Source organism: Chaetodon trifascialis, chromosome 8, assembly GCF_039877785.1.
Source record: "Chaetodon trifascialis isolate fChaTrf1 chromosome 8, fChaTrf1.hap1, whole genome shotgun sequence".
Lineage (NCBI taxonomy): Eukaryota > Metazoa > Chordata > Actinopteri > Chaetodontiformes > Chaetodontidae > Chaetodon > Chaetodon trifascialis.
The window spans coordinates 6,449,718-6,466,640 of NC_092063.1; the positions used below are offsets into that span (position 1 = coordinate 6,449,718).

Below are 16,923 nucleotides of genomic sequence, written 5' to 3' on the forward strand. Positions count from 1 at the left end.
AGTGAAACAGAAGAGGAAGAGGGAAAGAGGGACAGAAAGAAAGGACATTACACTTTTGGAAAGTACAGACAATAGGCTGACCTCTCTGCTGACCAGGACAGCTGCGACCTTTGAACCCGTGACCTCTTCCCTCCTTACGGTAACTCCCTCGTGGACCTGCTGACAGATGGTCATGCTATTGTTCTCAGAAACCAAGCTTGAAGGGGAAAGTGGATGGGGTTAACGGGAGAACACCTCAGCACCGTCCCAGCATCGCCATATGACTCCTTCCTTCCTTTCCTTCCTTTCCTTCCCTCTCTTCCACTCTTATCCTGTCCTGCTTGGAGAGAGCCCCTGACAGGATGATTCAGGTGCTCCTTACTCCACCCCTCCCCCTCCCTTTCCCCCCACCACCCCGCAGGGCACCCTGGCACATAACTAAAGCACAGCGTTATTAATATCCTTATCGTAAACAGATAATACTGTGCCTGGGGGCTTGTTACCGTGGAGAGAGCTAGGCAGGGCTGATAACGCCTCCCGGTATCGGACAGAGGGGCCAGGAGACATTTTTCAACAGCCGGCTGCAGAGGCAAACGCAGCGAAGCACCGTTTCAGCGAGGAACAGGAGCAAAGCAGCGCTTATCCTCTTCCAGTCCTCTCTTCTCCTCAATCCCTCTCTGGGAGACCCACGGCCCCGGCTCCCAGGTGACCCAGAGGGATGGCTAGCCTACTTTTGCTTGTTTACAACAAGACTCTACAGCATTCTCTCCCCCAGCCCTCACCGGTGAGGAAACAGGCTGTGATTTTGTGCGATACAATATTTGTGAAAGGTGAGGGTGGGGTGGATTGCTCTTAAGACAGGATGCTTTGCTCTTACAGCAATAAATCAAACAAGCAGGTCTGGAGGGTTGAGCTTCACTCCAATCCACTTTGGTATAACTGTTTGTTTAGAAATCAGGAGAAATCACAGCTGGGATGATACATGCACTGTTAGTCAGAGTGTGTGCGTGCACAGACAGTCACACACACACACTCTGACAATGCTTCATTATTCAGTCGTCGTGTGTTCAATAAGTTAAGGTGGGTTTCCTTGGGCACCGTAGATGCGAATTGTTCGGCAGGAGGGAAGGGGACAGGAGTGGGGGAAGAGGGATGGAGGGTGGAGGGGCAGGGGCCACACTGCTTGGAGGACCATGTGATAAATAGCTGCCTTGAAGTGTGTTATGTGCTCGTCTTGTTTAACTAAAACCTAGTTAAAAAGAGCAGGGCCTGCAGAGGAAGTCAGTCTGTACAAACACTCATTTGCCAACATCAAACCGTCTGATTAATTATACAAGCGGACCGCTGCACAGCTACATGGACTGGGAACATGGTGAGAGACGCATCACCCAGCTAAAAAAAAACCCCAAACACATCGCACAGATGCACAAACACGCGTGTGTGGCTGTGTGCGTGTGTGTGCGACCAACACATTCACACATCCTATGACCAATTCACAAACAAGCAAAGTCAGATCAGCCTGTTTCTCCAGGTGGTCCATTGTTCCAATCACATCTATTGTGAACTGATTTCAATACTACCAAACTGTGCGCGTGAGAGTTGGAGATAGTGAAGGCATGCAGACTTCCTCCTTTTCTTATTTTTTCGCTGTACTCTCATCCATTACAGCTGTCTGAAATAGGATGTATACCTCCTCCCACTCCCATAGCTCTGCCATCCATTACTCCACGCTGGCAACAGACAGACACTTCCTCCCACTCCCACAGTGCATTGAACATCACATTACTACAGTCAGCCACAACTGCTAGCAGCTCACACATTTCTGCTGTGCAGTTTTGCTAGTATTTATGTCATAAACTATACTTTGTGCTCTTTTCAGGGATTAGGCAGTTGTGATGCAATAAGGCATTAAAGTGCTTATGAATTTCACTACAGTCATGTGTTGCAATACTTCTGTGGAAGGTGCTTACAAACAGAAATGCCACCATTCAATATTTAACTTTTAAATCTCAGCACCAACGCTGACATGCATACCGCGTAACCCCGCATTCATTTTCACTGCGCGCTGAAAATGGCTTGTTTTTAATGCTGCATGTGTGCTAAATAAACTTGCTGTCTTGTTAATTCTGATTACAGAGAGTTTATTGATATATCATGGTTAATACTACTCTAGCCTAAAGCGCTTGGCCCGCTGAGAGCAGGCTGTGGTGTGGCTGCGTGCAGTTGGATGAGGCTATGGCAGGATTGACAGGTGGGCCAGTGCAACAGGCCTCTGTGACTAGGGCGACTGGGGAGTGAATAAATTAGCCCCCAGGCTGCTTTGCTCTCCCTCTGTTTACTCCATTTCTCAACCACACAAAGCAGCGTGCCAGACAAACAAGCAGCTTAAAGCATAACACAACTGTTGCACCTGTCAGTGCCGATATACAGTAGGCATCAAACACATTTGCACGCACACCAAAGCTTGTGCTCCCTCACCCTCCCACCACACTCCCCCCCCGCACACACACGCAAAATTTGACAATGAGTTCTTTAAGCACAAAACCACACTGACTCAGAAACACTCAGAGAAGCGCAGACACACTCTGTTACGCTCACGCACACATCCTTTCGCACACATACGCAATCACAATAGACCGAGATAGAAAGGCCAGCCAAGATACTTTTGAGAGCACAAGCACGCCCACATACACAAAGCTCATCATACTCGAGGGCTTATCAGTAATTCAAGACGCATATCAGTTACTGGTGTTTCTGCTGCTCTCTGCATGCTGAGCGTCTGGGTGACAAAGTGACGGCAGCAGAACCATTATTTGCTGTCTTTGGGCTGTGACAGATGACAGCACATCACAGGGCAAGCAATTAAACCATAATTATACACACATACACACATATCCTCTCATAAAAGTGCAGCTTCCCAGTGTGTAATTTTTGAGGCGGCGCTGACACAGAAACAATGAAATAAATACATAGGTGTGCATATGCACACACACACACACACACACATACATGCACAAACACATTCACTCACATGTGAATGCATTATTGGTTTACTGTTGTGTCGGGGGTGCAAATGAGACACAATAGAACAATGACACACGGTTTATAGAAGCATTCACAAGCAGCGTGTCCATAATGTATTCATGTGCTGTCAATGCAGACAGCGGGAAAAAAGAGTTACAGCGACGTGTGTCCTCCAAAGTCAGACACTGATGCAGCAAATTCATTTGGTGCTGTCATTCAAGCAAGCGGCCAAGGCGATGAAACTCTGCCTTGGCCCAATGAGAGGGTATTATTGCCTGGCCTGAACACGCCCCCCCCTCGGGGTGTTAAAGCGGTCCTGAGTAGAGCAGGATCGCAGTTCACGCGGGGCAAGCAGGGCAGAGAGGCCAGTGATAAACAGTTCGGCCTAAATAAAGCCTTCAGATATAACGGCAGGGCCACCACCGGTTACCTGTCCTGCCTCTGGAGGCCACCGCTGCCCCTGGCCCGCCTGCTGCCCTGGCGACACCTCACTTACATTCATCCATCATGGCTGACAGCTGTCAGGCACAGCTCGAGATGTGTTAGTAAAATGCAAAGTCTGTGGAGGCAAGACCGGCACTGGTTATAGTGAGACTGAGAGAGAGGGGAAACTCTCTCATTAGACCATAATGATGTGTGAAGACAGACCTAATCAGAGCGTGGCACCTTATTTATGTTGGCAATTTGCTGTTTTCCTGCAGTGATGCAAACATCTTACTGTCAGAGGCTGCCACACATTTGTCTGTCTGTTGGATTGTCAGTCTAACTGGGAAGAACACACACACACACACACACACACACACACACACACACACACACACACACGCACACACACACACACACACACACACACACACACACACACACACCATGCTTGGCATTTTGTTAAAAAACTATTTCTTGCTGATTTTTATTCCCCCGCGTCCAGCTCCCTGTTTCCATCTATCATCTGTCCAGCCAGCTCTTTCAAGGACAGTTGTACCATTGACTCATGTATGACTCGTGCGTCCTTAAATGTCTCCTTACCCTAAAACTTCTTCCCACGTATCATCACTCTGGACACGAATAATCTACAGTCAGATCTCATAAAAATGTTCACCCTTCGCTGTATTGAGTGAGCGCTTCGCACTATTATACAGTTGTTGACATGGACATCCACCTGGTAAAGTCACTTCTGGCTCACTGCTTCATTAGAGGGAATGTAACATTTTTTGTGTGTGTACTTCTCTGCTTGTGCATGTCTGCATATGTCTGTTCACATGGATGCCTGGGGCAGGTGATTCAGCCTGGGGCACAGCAGCATAAATAGAGCTCACATAGCAGCCAATCAGGCAGCACTATCAAACCCCATCAGTGGAGGGAACGCAAAATCCATACTCAATAGAGATTCATGGACCATGCAAGATTCAAGCTACCCTGGACATTGACAGCATCCATGATGACTATTGATCAACCAACGATTTCTGGCTCTATACAGACGTGATTAGATGACTTACGGCTGAAAAGTGCCACTTCCAGTTTGGAGGATGAGCTCATTTTCGACTTATACCGTGAGGCTCCGCATTTCACCTGCTGTCTTTACAGTCAGTCGCTGTGCTCTGCTCTCTCCCAATCGTTCAGCAGGAATCAAATTATCTCTAGTGTCTGGTAGGGTGGCACTATGCCCAGAATGCCCATAATATACAGTATCTAACTTGCATTTTGGATTCAGAGAGAAATGTTCATCTCCTGTATGTTACTGGCACAATGACTGTGGCTTTTATCCCAGCTACTGCCTTCTCTATTAAGATTCTTCTCCTTCTCCATACCCCTTTAAATAAGCCACTACTTGTAAAGTTGTAACAGTATCATTCTTCAGTGCATCTGAAGACTTAAGCAACGGTTGATGAGACATTATACATAATAAATCAAAAGAGGCTTAGATTTATCTCCCCGGTCCTCTCCGTTGGACCAGCTGCAGCCTCTAAATCAGTCAAAACTGAGCGGGCTACAAAATGAATTGGCAGGCTGCACCCGAGCTGAAGGAGGAAATGAAAAACAAACCAAAATTTCTCAACAAAGCAAAACAAATGATGCTCTGGAAAAATGCATGTGTTATGGAAATGACCGGCTCTAAAAATAGCATACTCCTTGTAAAATAAACACAAACAGTTGATAAACAGGCCCTGAAGAGGAGAATTAATTAGCCACGCTGGACGCGTAAACACAGCTATACATCAAGTTCAAGAGGAAAACAATAACAGGGCTGAGGCAGTTAGAGAGGAACCTCTGACCACCTGCCATACTGAAAACCCAGAGTCTCTCTGGCCCCATTCCTGAAGCTGAAGAAGACAAGAACAAATTCCAGACAAATGAGGAAAAAGGCATTTCAGGGCAGAGATCTGTTGTGATGAAGTTGGGTATAGGAGTCATATACTGTATTGTGCAGAGGCCGACACGAGAGTGGAATGAGAGACAGAGGACAGAAAAGAACAGAGACGGGGGGACAGACAAAGGGATGTGGGATTTGTAGCAGCGTTTTTGCACGTGCCAGAGGAAAGTCATGCACACGGCCATGCACGTCTGTCTCCCTGACTGAAGACACGGTGTCTGTTGATGCTAATGCTAGCCAGCTGGGCTCACGGCCAAAGGCATTAAGTGGAATCGAATTCCACCAAACTAGCTTTAATCAGCAGGTTTTTAAGGTTAGAATTACTCTCCCTCTCCTCCAGCCCGCTGGCCAAGGTTAAAGCAGACACAGGCAGGGGCTGGGCTCAGCTAATGGGATGGAAGGGTGGCATGGGGCCTACGGCATGCCACCATACACCAACAGACACTGACGCACAAAGGCGCAAAACACACATAGGCACAAACACAGCTACTCACTTTAGTGTCTACCAACTTACGGCTGCGAATAACAGCAATGCGCATACACCTGCAGAAATAGAAAGACAGGTCTACCTGCGTGCGCCTGTATGTGTGCAGGACAAACACACAGATATGCATAATGCATCCGAGCATAAGTGCACTGACACACAGTGACACAAGCTGCATGAAAATTCTCAGAAGGAACAGGGCACAGCCAGACTACATGTAAAATTCATCATCATCATACAAGCAACATCATTATTGACAAAAAAAAAAAGAGCTGAGAGTAAGAGACTAATGAATCCATGCTTGTGAGTTTATATCACATGTACATTTTTGTCTTTAGTTCATCGATTCCCTGACATCTCAAGCTATAAATAGCCAGCGTAGGTGAGGAGTGAAAAGATGGATGGAGGCCATAAATGTAAATGCATGAGCTTTTATAGACTTAACTATCTGTGCCTGCATAAACTAATCAGACTGCTTATCAGATATTCACGCATATAATATTTCAGGTAACAGGATCCAGTGACAAATAGATGTACCACTCATACAACAAACAAACCTTGACCTGTTTTCTGTAGCGACATCTGTTCTGAATGTGGCACTGCATAAAGGCCTATTCACTTAAAGTAAGGCTAACAAGAATGTTGACAACCTTAGCCGAGAAAGAGAGGTGAAACGGCTGAACGAGTGAATGCTGTATGTCAGGCTGTTTTTTTCATTTTTTATACTTCTCAAAGAGCCTGCAGAAGCCTTGCCTTGACCTCAGCCTACAACAGCGGTCAACACATTGATGCATGTCAACAAAGGAAGGCTCAGTAAACTTCGCAGCGCTCCTGACAGCTTCTCAAAAGTCAAACTGTGTTTCTATAGTACCCACACTATGAGCAGAGGCCCGAACGGCAGTGGTAGCAAATGCTCTCTTTCCACATTCCCTCGGTCAGGCTTTCATTTTTCTTTGCTTTCTGCTCTCGTCAACCGACTTCGCTCGACACGTGAGGAAGTGGCGTTACTTTGGAAAGACGTTAACTTAGCTCAAGTCAAGTCTGTTTCGAAACACTAACAGTCTTGCAAATTTGTGGCTGAACTCGCTGCATCTTGATAAAGCCAAACAGCTCTGGTTGAAAGTCTATGTGACGAGATCAGCAAATTATACTAATGTGAGGGATGACAGGTTACAAATGGATGTTAAGTATATGTGTTGAAAAAAAAATGGCAAATGGAAAGCTGTCATTATCTCAAGACCCCACTTCCTTATCATCTGACCTTTGAGCTGACCTCAAGTTTTTCTGTCTAGAAAAGACATGTAAAAAATGTCTTGCAGCAAAAAGAGTAATGAGCATCTGTTTGCATTAAGAGCCTGGCGCTATCAACTGTGACAGGCACTTCATTCCATTAAAAGATGGGGTAATGGATACAGCAATCAGCTTATCGCGCCACATCTTAAGGACTGGAGGTCAGAGGTCAGGTTTGAGCTGTCATTTTTGGTGGGTGGGAAACAGCTGAGTCTAAGAAGACTTTCCCGTAGCGGGCGTCTCCATCGCGCTTAGTCAAACCCAAATGCATGTGTTGGAGAGTGGCCAAAGGGGTATCAACACAGGGCATGGATATGAATTCAACTGCATGGACACAGGGATGGAGGGGTGAGAGAGTTACAGGTACAGGTGTATTACAGATTACAGATGTACAAGGCAAGCAGTAAAAAAAAACATTTGGCGCTCTTTTTTTTTTACTGACATTGTCCTCAAAAAGCTGGGCTCCGACTGGTCCTCAAGGCATGTCCTGTATTTTAACAATAAATAATGAATTAATAAAAGCGTCACATGGTGAGGCTGCTGCTGCTGCTTAATAAACATAGATGGCATTGTTTGAGTCTGTATGACCGCCCATTAACCTTCCCTTGTGTTAGCTGAGGTAAGGATAAAAGTGCCACTGTGTGGAAAAGGGGAGCACGTCCTCTGAATTAATGAGACCAAACCATCCAGTCCACCGTTTCCGCCTAAAACACACACAGACACACACACACACACACACACGCACGCCTGCCGGAGACCTGCTGAAGATGACATCACAGGCTAAGCCTCCCTGCCGCGGGTTATGCCAGGCAGACATGCTGCCTAATTGTAAGAGAGAGTCTAGATTTGTAATGCTCCACAGTTCTGTTAGGGCTGATTAGCGGAGGCTCACGGCTTCTCCCCTGCCGTGATCTATAGGCACTCCAAATTTCCAATATCTCCGGTGTGAGCAAGGAAGAGCTGAGAGAGACTGTAAATCATGACAAGACCTACTGAGCGGAGGAGAGAAAAAAAAGGATGGATGGATAGATGGATAGAATCGGAGAGAGAGCAACACGGACAGACATCCAGCCCGTGTGAAAACATGAAGGGGGGAGAGGAATGTAGAAAATTATTGAGGGAACAAGGTGATGGGAGAGGGAGTAGTGCACATATAGAGGAGAGAGGAGCGCACATCAGGGAGACATGAGAGAGTTGGGGAGGAAAGAAGAGAGGAGAGGAAAGGAGATATGATTACCACGGAAACAGCAAGAAGAAAATTCCCGCCGGGGAGAAAGAGACAGAGAGTATGGAGCAGACAAAGAGGAGAAAGAGCACGGGGGGAAGAAAGGGAGTGGGAGGACAGAGAGACACAGAGAGAGAGAGAGACAGAGAGAGGAGAGGATAGAATGAATGCTAACAGGGAGCCCAAACCCAGTACTGAGGCTTTATCCTTCACAGGCGGAGGAGCAACAATCGCAAACACATTTTCTCTCGCCCTGGCCCTAAGAGAGATAAAAAAGCAATTTGTATTCTATTCCTATTCAGCGTCGCTTGGCCTGTTTCTCTGCCTGCATATTTGTAAACACAGCTTTGTCAGAGCAGCTTAATCTTCCCAACACAAACACAGACTACAGGAAGGAGGGGCGAGAAAGGGTGAGGAGGGGTGAGGTGGGAAGAACAGCGATGAGAGGAGAGGAGGGTAAAGGACGAGTGAGGGGGAGGGCGGGAGGGTGAGGAAGGGAGAGGAGGTTTCTGGAGCGGCGGAGGGTCGTAGAAGGAGCCGAGCGGGGCATCAAGGATCAGAACTTGTTTCCGTCTGTGCTGCCACAGGATGCCCCTGTGTCGAACTCTGAAAGACCCATTGTGTGACGTACAAACACACACACACGCCATTGGTTGACCCGTCCTCCCCATCGTCTCTCTACCCACCGGCCTTAAAGTCCAGCAGGCCGGATCACTGACAGAAGCAAAAGCGTTCCTCATCGTACGGCCTGGACGTGACAGATGGAAGAGGCGGGCCCTCGTGTTTCCTTAACTGTCGCCATGCCTCGATTTAGTGCTTGTGCAGCACATTTAGCATGGCGCTCACAGGTATGCGCTTCCAGGCTTCAGGGGAACCAAAGTCCACGTTCTAACACATCGCCGCTGCCGACGATACATTAAAGCAGAGAGGCTGAAATAGGGAGAGGGAGAGGGAGAAAGAGAGGGGACTTGGAAGCGGCGATCGTCTGGGTGCACATTCGCTCACAGAGGCGTGAAATTAGGCAGAGCGACACCTGCCAATACGCATTGCATTAAAGCGCACTAGGTTCACTCCACTCTTTGGCCTTCCATATAGCTCTGTATCTTTCTCTCATTCTATTTCTCCATAGCCTGAGATCTCTTTATTATGGCCCACAGTGCCCAATTAAAGACTGATAGCTGCCCCATCCACTCCCAGCACTGTGGGGAAGATGGCGCTCCACTTCAGAGCGTGGCAACAACCCTCATCAGCTTCTGTGCACTCCGCTTCTGTCCCCACCCCTCCGCAGCCCCGGCAGCACCCAGCACACCCAATTTGGACAGCCGGGCTCAGCGGGGGGATTAGAAGGATTGAGAACAATGACAGTAATGACATCGATCATGGGAAGATGGAAACAGCGGCGATCTCACCCAGACTGTATACTCTGCCTCCAATGTCATGTCCTGTGTGCAGAGCAGCGACTCCAACAACATATCAACCAACTGAATCAAAAAAAAAAGTAATAATAAACCTGGCTGTGGAGCTGTTTCTCTGTTAACACACACACCCTTGAGTTTGGGCCTATCAGGGCTTATAAAAGGTCAACAGCATTATACTGAAAACAAAATGTGTTATGGAGCTGTCAGCTACATAGATAACCAGTGAGGCACATACAGTATTGACAAAATGTTGCTGGAGAGCCAAGCTAACTTTATTCCTTGTTTGCTGCTGCCATGGTTTCAACAAGCGTTGACCCAAGACAACATGTCCTTTGTGGAATATTAATGTCTGCATTTCACTGTCGATGAGCATATAGCCAAAAAACTTTGCCAATGCTCACACTTCTGACTGCATGTGTGTGGGGGAGACAGAGAGCCCTGCAGACAGACGCAAAGCCAAACACACAAAAGACAGATTTGGAGAGACGGGGAGTGCCACAAACAGACAGAGAGACAAGCACAGAAAGACAAGGAGAGCCACAGACACACAGCAGGCAGATGGAAGAGCCTGAGAGCCCCCGGGCAGCCCTGTGATGAAGACAGTGGGGAACGCAACTGAAGGAGCCCATGTTATGTTCGGATTGTGATGAGGAGAAGGAAGGGGCGGTTGGTTACGCGGGTGGGGTAGGCAGACAAGAGAGAGGGAATAAGAGAGAAAGAGTGAGAGAGAGACAGAGAGAGAGAGAGGGGGGAAAAATCAGCCAGTGAGCCAAAAAGAGGGAAAGGAAAGCAAATGAAAAGTGACACTTTAATTCAGAGGGTTTCTTCTGCCTGAGTTATTATGAGATGTTTGTAAGCTGGCTTGTTCATGCATCTCCCCTGGCCTCGTGCCTAGCTGACTCTCACTGAGGAGACCTGTGGCGCTAACCTGTCTTTATCTGAGCTGCACAGCAGGGGACAGCACTCTGCCACCATCCTCTGCTTTGATCCTCCCACTTCCACCATGGCTGCCTCACTGCCTCCCCCCCCCCATTCCTCCCTCCTTTATTCCCTCCTCCACCATCGCTCATATGCAAAATGTCTCTCTGTGTCCTGTTGCTGCTTTGATATGACCAAAGTCCTCCATACTCCCTCCACTCTTAATTAATTACGATTACTCTAATCTGGAAGGCAAAGGTTAGCTTTAGCTTCACAGAAACACTTCTGGACACAGCGGTGCACTCGTGCTACATGTAAAGATAACCACTGAGAGGACGGGGAAACAGAGAAAAGACATTAAATGGAGTGAACGCATGTGCATGAGGAAGATATGCACACAGAAACAGAGACGTAGCAAGAGAAATGCAGTGCGAAGATCAGAGGCCCATAGAAACAAACAGAAGGAGAAAGGAAAATGGGACTGAGACTGAAATGATTTGACATTCTGGCTGGGCAAAGCTTGGTGTTTGAAGACGGGAGCCTGACCAGGGTATGTGATTTCCACTGTAGGAGAAGGAAGGCCATGAGGGCTGTTTTGGACTGGGGCAGCAGCAAGGGAGCAGACAGATAAAGGAGACAGACAGATAAAGGAGGCAGACAAATAGAGGAAGGGAATTATAGGCGCACACAGATACATGGGCTAAAACGTACCTGAAGTACCAGACAGGTACAATCTGGCAGCCAAAACAGACAAGGATGGAGGAGGGAGGGGGCAGGGGCCTGAGTGTAGCAAATTCAATCAGGCAGAGAGATGCGCACACGCACACACACACACACACACACACACACACACACACACACACACACACACAAATACAGGTACATCCAGACAGACAAGAACATGGATAGATGCACTGTATGAATACACAAAGGGGGTGTGATGAGAAATGTAACAGTAAAGCAGAAAGGGAAAAAGGACCCAGAGCAAAGTCAAAGCGAGAATGAGGGAGAGAGAGGCAGAGAGAGAGACAGAGACAGACGCAGAGATGGTGGTGGTGGTGGTGGCGGTGGCGGTGGTGGGGTATTAAGTTGGAGTGCCGACAGGTCTCCAGAGGTTGTAATATATAGCATCGTTTCAATCTCTCAACAGCAACTACAGCCCTCCTTTTTCATATCCTTCCACAGTCTGAGGACAGAGAGATACTTCTGTCCTTCAGAGCCAAATCGGCATTCAAGATGATATAATGTGCTCATTTTTTGACATTATATCCCCAAATCTGGATGGTTATTTGTGGCTGGATGTGCTCTCCGTCCCCATTCTCTCTGAAAATCTCAAGGTTACTAATGGTAAAGGATGGATAGAAAATGCCAACGTCAAGCACGTTTCTGTGTTTGTCTTGTGCTGTTTCCCCTCTCCCACAGAGGTTCGAGACCAATGGTTGATTTATCTGCTGCATGCACCATTAATCCTGGGACCATGCATGCCTCTGCTGAATAATTGATCTCTCTGCTACTGTAACTAAATCCGTCAAAACAATGACACCCCACCTCCTTCTCTATCCCTTTACTTCCTCTTTACCTCTCTCTTCACCACCACCTTCCCATACCTTCGCAATACTGGAGTTGTTCTAAAAAAACAAAAAAAAAAAACCATAAATCTAGTACAGTGTTATCACAGTTTTCTGCCCAGTACAATTGAGGAAGTGAGGAGTTAGGGTTAGTTGGAGTGGTGTTTTATGTGTGTGGCTCTGGCATTCAACCACCAGAGGGAGTTTCCCCCTGACTGTGTGTATAAGCATCCTAAGAGGAAGCCCGGCTGCTTGCCCAAATACACAAAACAAAATATAAAGATGTAGTTGACAGGGTAATCTGACAATGCCAACACCTCCACTCTACAGTCCTGGCAGCCAAGTGAGTGGGAGCTGAGAGAAGCTGTGACCTCCTAAGGTGATCAGCTCTCAGCTCTCTGTCTAGACCTCAACAAACAGCTGCTCGGTCTGGAGCAGAAGGGAAACAATGACCCTTAATTTATGTCCACACCCCTCCTTCCTCCCTCCTTCTGCCTGTCTCTTTGACTTGTTTTTGCATACTGCATTTAAAGTAATAAGTACAGTATCTCCTTGAATGCCACAGAGCTATAAATCAGAGGAAAATAGACCTGTCATCTTAGTAAACAATGCATGGGACCAGTTATCATTAAAAACAAAAGAGTTCTTGAGGAGGCCTAGCCATGCATACGGATGAAGACGGGACCAATCTCCTTGGTTCGCCCTAAGCTTCTGGCCTACACACTGGAGGTACACGAACACATATGCACATGCACAAACACACACCTGAGCAAACAGAAGGAGGGCATACAAATACTGCTTCATTTTCTAATTTTAAGATGTCTAATATTATCTTTGTCACTCATATACGGCCATTACGGAGGCTATTTTAGATGGAGCTTTTGCAACAAAAGTGAATGTGTTACTGATGTCCGTACATCAAAACAATCATTAAAAGAGGAATTGAAAGAGAGCTGCACCATACAATCAAAACCACAGACTACATTTACTTTTGAAAGGCAAAAAGAGCATTGTGTCTTTGACTTTTCAAAGTAAAATACAGCGTGCAGTTGCAAGGGAATTGGATCTCGAAGACATTGAAAGATGTTGATGTCCCCAGACCTCAATGCATGGATAACGGCTTCACAAATAACAGTTTGATTATGATATTTACGCTGTATAATGACTTCTCATGACAAATAGCGTACGATCACGGAGTCATTCAATCATAACATGTTGGTCGAAGTGACATTACTAAGATTTAGGTCAGCGCTTGGAAAATGAGCTCCGGATTCGATTGCAGAGACGACATTGTTCAATGTCACGACAGTGCCATGAAAATTTAGCATCATTTGTTATGTAGTGCCATCAATGTTTATGACAGCCAATCCATCGTCAAGTAAGCTGTATGTCAACCTTTATGTCAGCTTTATGACACATGGATCGCAAGAAATGTCAGGGAATGTCATCTCTGTGTTCCCAGGCGCCCGGGCACATGTGATGGATACAACACTGAAAAAGAAAATCACAGTCTTTAACACATGTTTGCAGAGCAGAGTTCAAATACCCTTCATGTTAATCAGGCTCCAGTGTTTCTGTGCCCCTGTGTAAGGTGGCAGGCGGATGGCTCCAAGCAGCGATTTGCATGCAAAGCTGCATATCCTCCTTCCATAGCAGGGGCCCCTCAGGTGTAACTGAGTGGAGGTTCCTGGTGGCACTCTGCCCTCTCCCTGCCTAAACGAGATTGGGCTGGAGTCCCCCTCATCTCTGTGTGCAAACCTCCCCTTGCTTTTCCAAAGGGAGCACAGACATAGACACCGGAGTGAGATACAGAGGTCAGCAAGACAGACTGAAAGAGAGGGGAGGGACAGAGAGAGAGAGAGTCTGGTCTTTAGTCAAGAGACTTGGACTAACATTTACCCAGCTGCTGATTTCATGATCCACGATGAATACTGCAGCCAGAGTTTTAGATGATTCCTCCTCTAGCTGATGATGATAGTAATGGAGTCAGCCTCCTCCTAGAGCTAGAAGTTACTCTAAAGCTGCCACCGTTCGAGAGCAATTGCTACGACCCATTAGCTAAAACAAGGTGTATCCCTGAGTGATACTTGATGAGAATGAAGATGGCCATACATCTGTGTACACAGTGCCCACAAACAGGCCTCCAGCACTAGTTGTGCTGTACAGTAATAGGCTTCGGTGTGGCCCGTAAAGTGCTGCGACTGCATTTTTGGAGTGGGTAGAAATGCAGCGCTACAGAGTTCATAAAAGGGATTCTGGGAGGAGATTGTTCGGGGGGGGGGGGGGGGGATCTGTGCAAACAAGAATCTCTGTCTCAAGTCTTCTTTAAGTCTAATGCAGGTTGTTATCTGTCAGGGAGAGCCGAGACATGCTCCCTTATCAATACACACACATATACACACACTATAGGCACACAGAGACTTAATTAAAGTCCCTTCTCCATCTGATGAACATGGCTGGGCTGTGTTGTCTGTCTCTGCCTTGTGATAAATTCATTCTGCCTGCGAGATATGAGCCAGTTGAGCTGTGCGTGTCAGCCTCTGTCTGCAGCTGCCATCCTTCAGATACAATTGGTGACAGAGGGGTCCAGCACATCCTCTGCGGGCTACATGAGGACTAACATGTTCCAATGGCTCCTCCCACCGCCAACCCCCCTCTTCCTCAAGAGGCCCCAGTGCTCCTGCCCTGTCTCATTATGTGGGCGAGATGTTTGGGGGTCTCTCTGTGCCATCCTGTCGCACTGTCAGCAAGCATAATGCCTCTCAGTGGGCGCCCTAGCTACTGCGGCACACAGTTTGTTTCTGTGTGTGTGTCTGTCAGTGTGTGGATGACTTCCTCAGCCACAGACTCCCTTCCCTCTCCTGCTGGAGTCTTTTCACATAGCTCAAAAACAAGGCAAGCAAGGGGTGGCTATGACAGTCCAGAGGGTGTCCACAGCTGAAATGTCACTCAATTTTCAACTGACCAGTGTAAATACAATACCTAGATTTGCCTATGTGTCTTTTCAATTTGTACCCACAGCTGAGGGTAAAATTTAATTTAGTAAGGAGATTTACACAACCAAATGACAGCGGGGCGTTGGGGAACGCTAGTGAGAGTTGCCATCCAGCCTGCAGATTAATAAAAGCCTGTGTCAAGATCTGCAGGATGACAACCAGACGGCACAAAACTAAAGCAAAACAATCAACTTCTTGAAAAGGCTTAAAGGACATTTAATATATTTACTGGCAAACATAAACATAAATTGACACTGGGAGGCTGTGGGGAGTGAATACAATATCTCTGATTGCTATTACTGGCATAAGCAATGACAGTGTGCACTAGATTGGTATGGTATATTGAATTTCATGTTCTTTGAAATGGAGTCTGAAATGTGAGATTTGTCTTTTGCCTCTGAATAGCTCACACCACACCCCCCCTCATTCTCTCTCATTTGGAGACTGGCACATTCAGTTAACTAATGTGCAGTATACGGCAGTGCTACACTATTACCCCATTCTCTCAACGGCCTGTCGAAAGGATGGAACATCAGATGTGATTTGGAGATGCTTTCTTCTTGTTTCCGTTTCACATCAGAAACGTACCTGCTGGGAAGATTTTCTCTCTATAAATTTCCCCTATCTGCTGCTGAAATGCTATTCATCTCATTACGGTTGATTGGGATCCTCATTACATTAGAGAGCGCGCACAAGCATGTGCGTGCATGTGTGTTTTCATGCATGTAAATAAAGACAAGAGATAATGAGCATAGAGAAAGAGAGCAAGAGATAGATAGAGCAGGAAAGAGAATGAGGGAGGGAGGAGTGTGTTAATGAGTGTGAGATGTGCTGAGGTCGCTGTGTTTGTTCTGTAATAGTGTGTTGCCGCAGAGCTATGCCACCTCAGGTGGGTGATTAGCAGTAATTATATAATTACACAAAATGTGATAATAAACAGCACAGAGGGAATCAGCTCCATCATCTACTTTGCTAGACCTCATATATACACATATACTCATTTTCTCACGTACACACAAGTAAATATAAAAATACGTTTCTCGCTTTTTAACGAATAAGCAAACCCTCTATTCACGCACAGCCCTGCACCAACACAGAGAGGGACAAACCCGTTCGCACCCAGATAATTCCAACCTGATACAAAAAGTAATGGAACACTCACACTTGTCCTCCACTCGCACCTGTGAGTAAAAACCGATTTGCTCCCTGACACACAGTAACGGCCAATAAAACAAGTGCTGACTCGCTCCCAAAGGCAGCCGAGGGGAGCGGGGGGACAAATGAACACAAACTGGGAGTAAAAAGCTGCTCCCAGGAGGATTTTGCCTTTTCTGTAGTCCTAATGCTCCTTCCTGCTTGAGTGAGAAACACTATCTGAAAGAGTCCACAATTGTCCATCTCATCTCTGGGCTGCAGGAAGAGACAAGTGTTTAAAAAAAATACAAGAGGGGTGATAGTCTGATGCGTCCCTCAGTGCTATTGGAGAGAGAGTGAAGTGGCCTCTTCATCCATAGGTTAATTAAGAGTAAAAGCAAAATGTGTGCGTGTGAATGCAACTGTGAATGCGTGTGTCTGTTTGTATGTTGGAGGGAGCCTTCAGTGGGAGTAGATGGGTTTGCATGTGGGAAATGGCCAAAAATAGACAGAAAT

At 46.8% G+C, this 16,923-nt stretch overlaps 1 protein-coding gene across 5 annotated transcripts in view; it reads right to left on the bottom strand.

The window, feature by feature from the left end:
* Positions 1–16,923, bottom strand: part of camta1a (calmodulin binding transcription activator 1a) — a 276,505-nt gene that overhangs the window by 59,894 nt on the left and 199,688 nt on the right. The window lies entirely within an intron of this gene.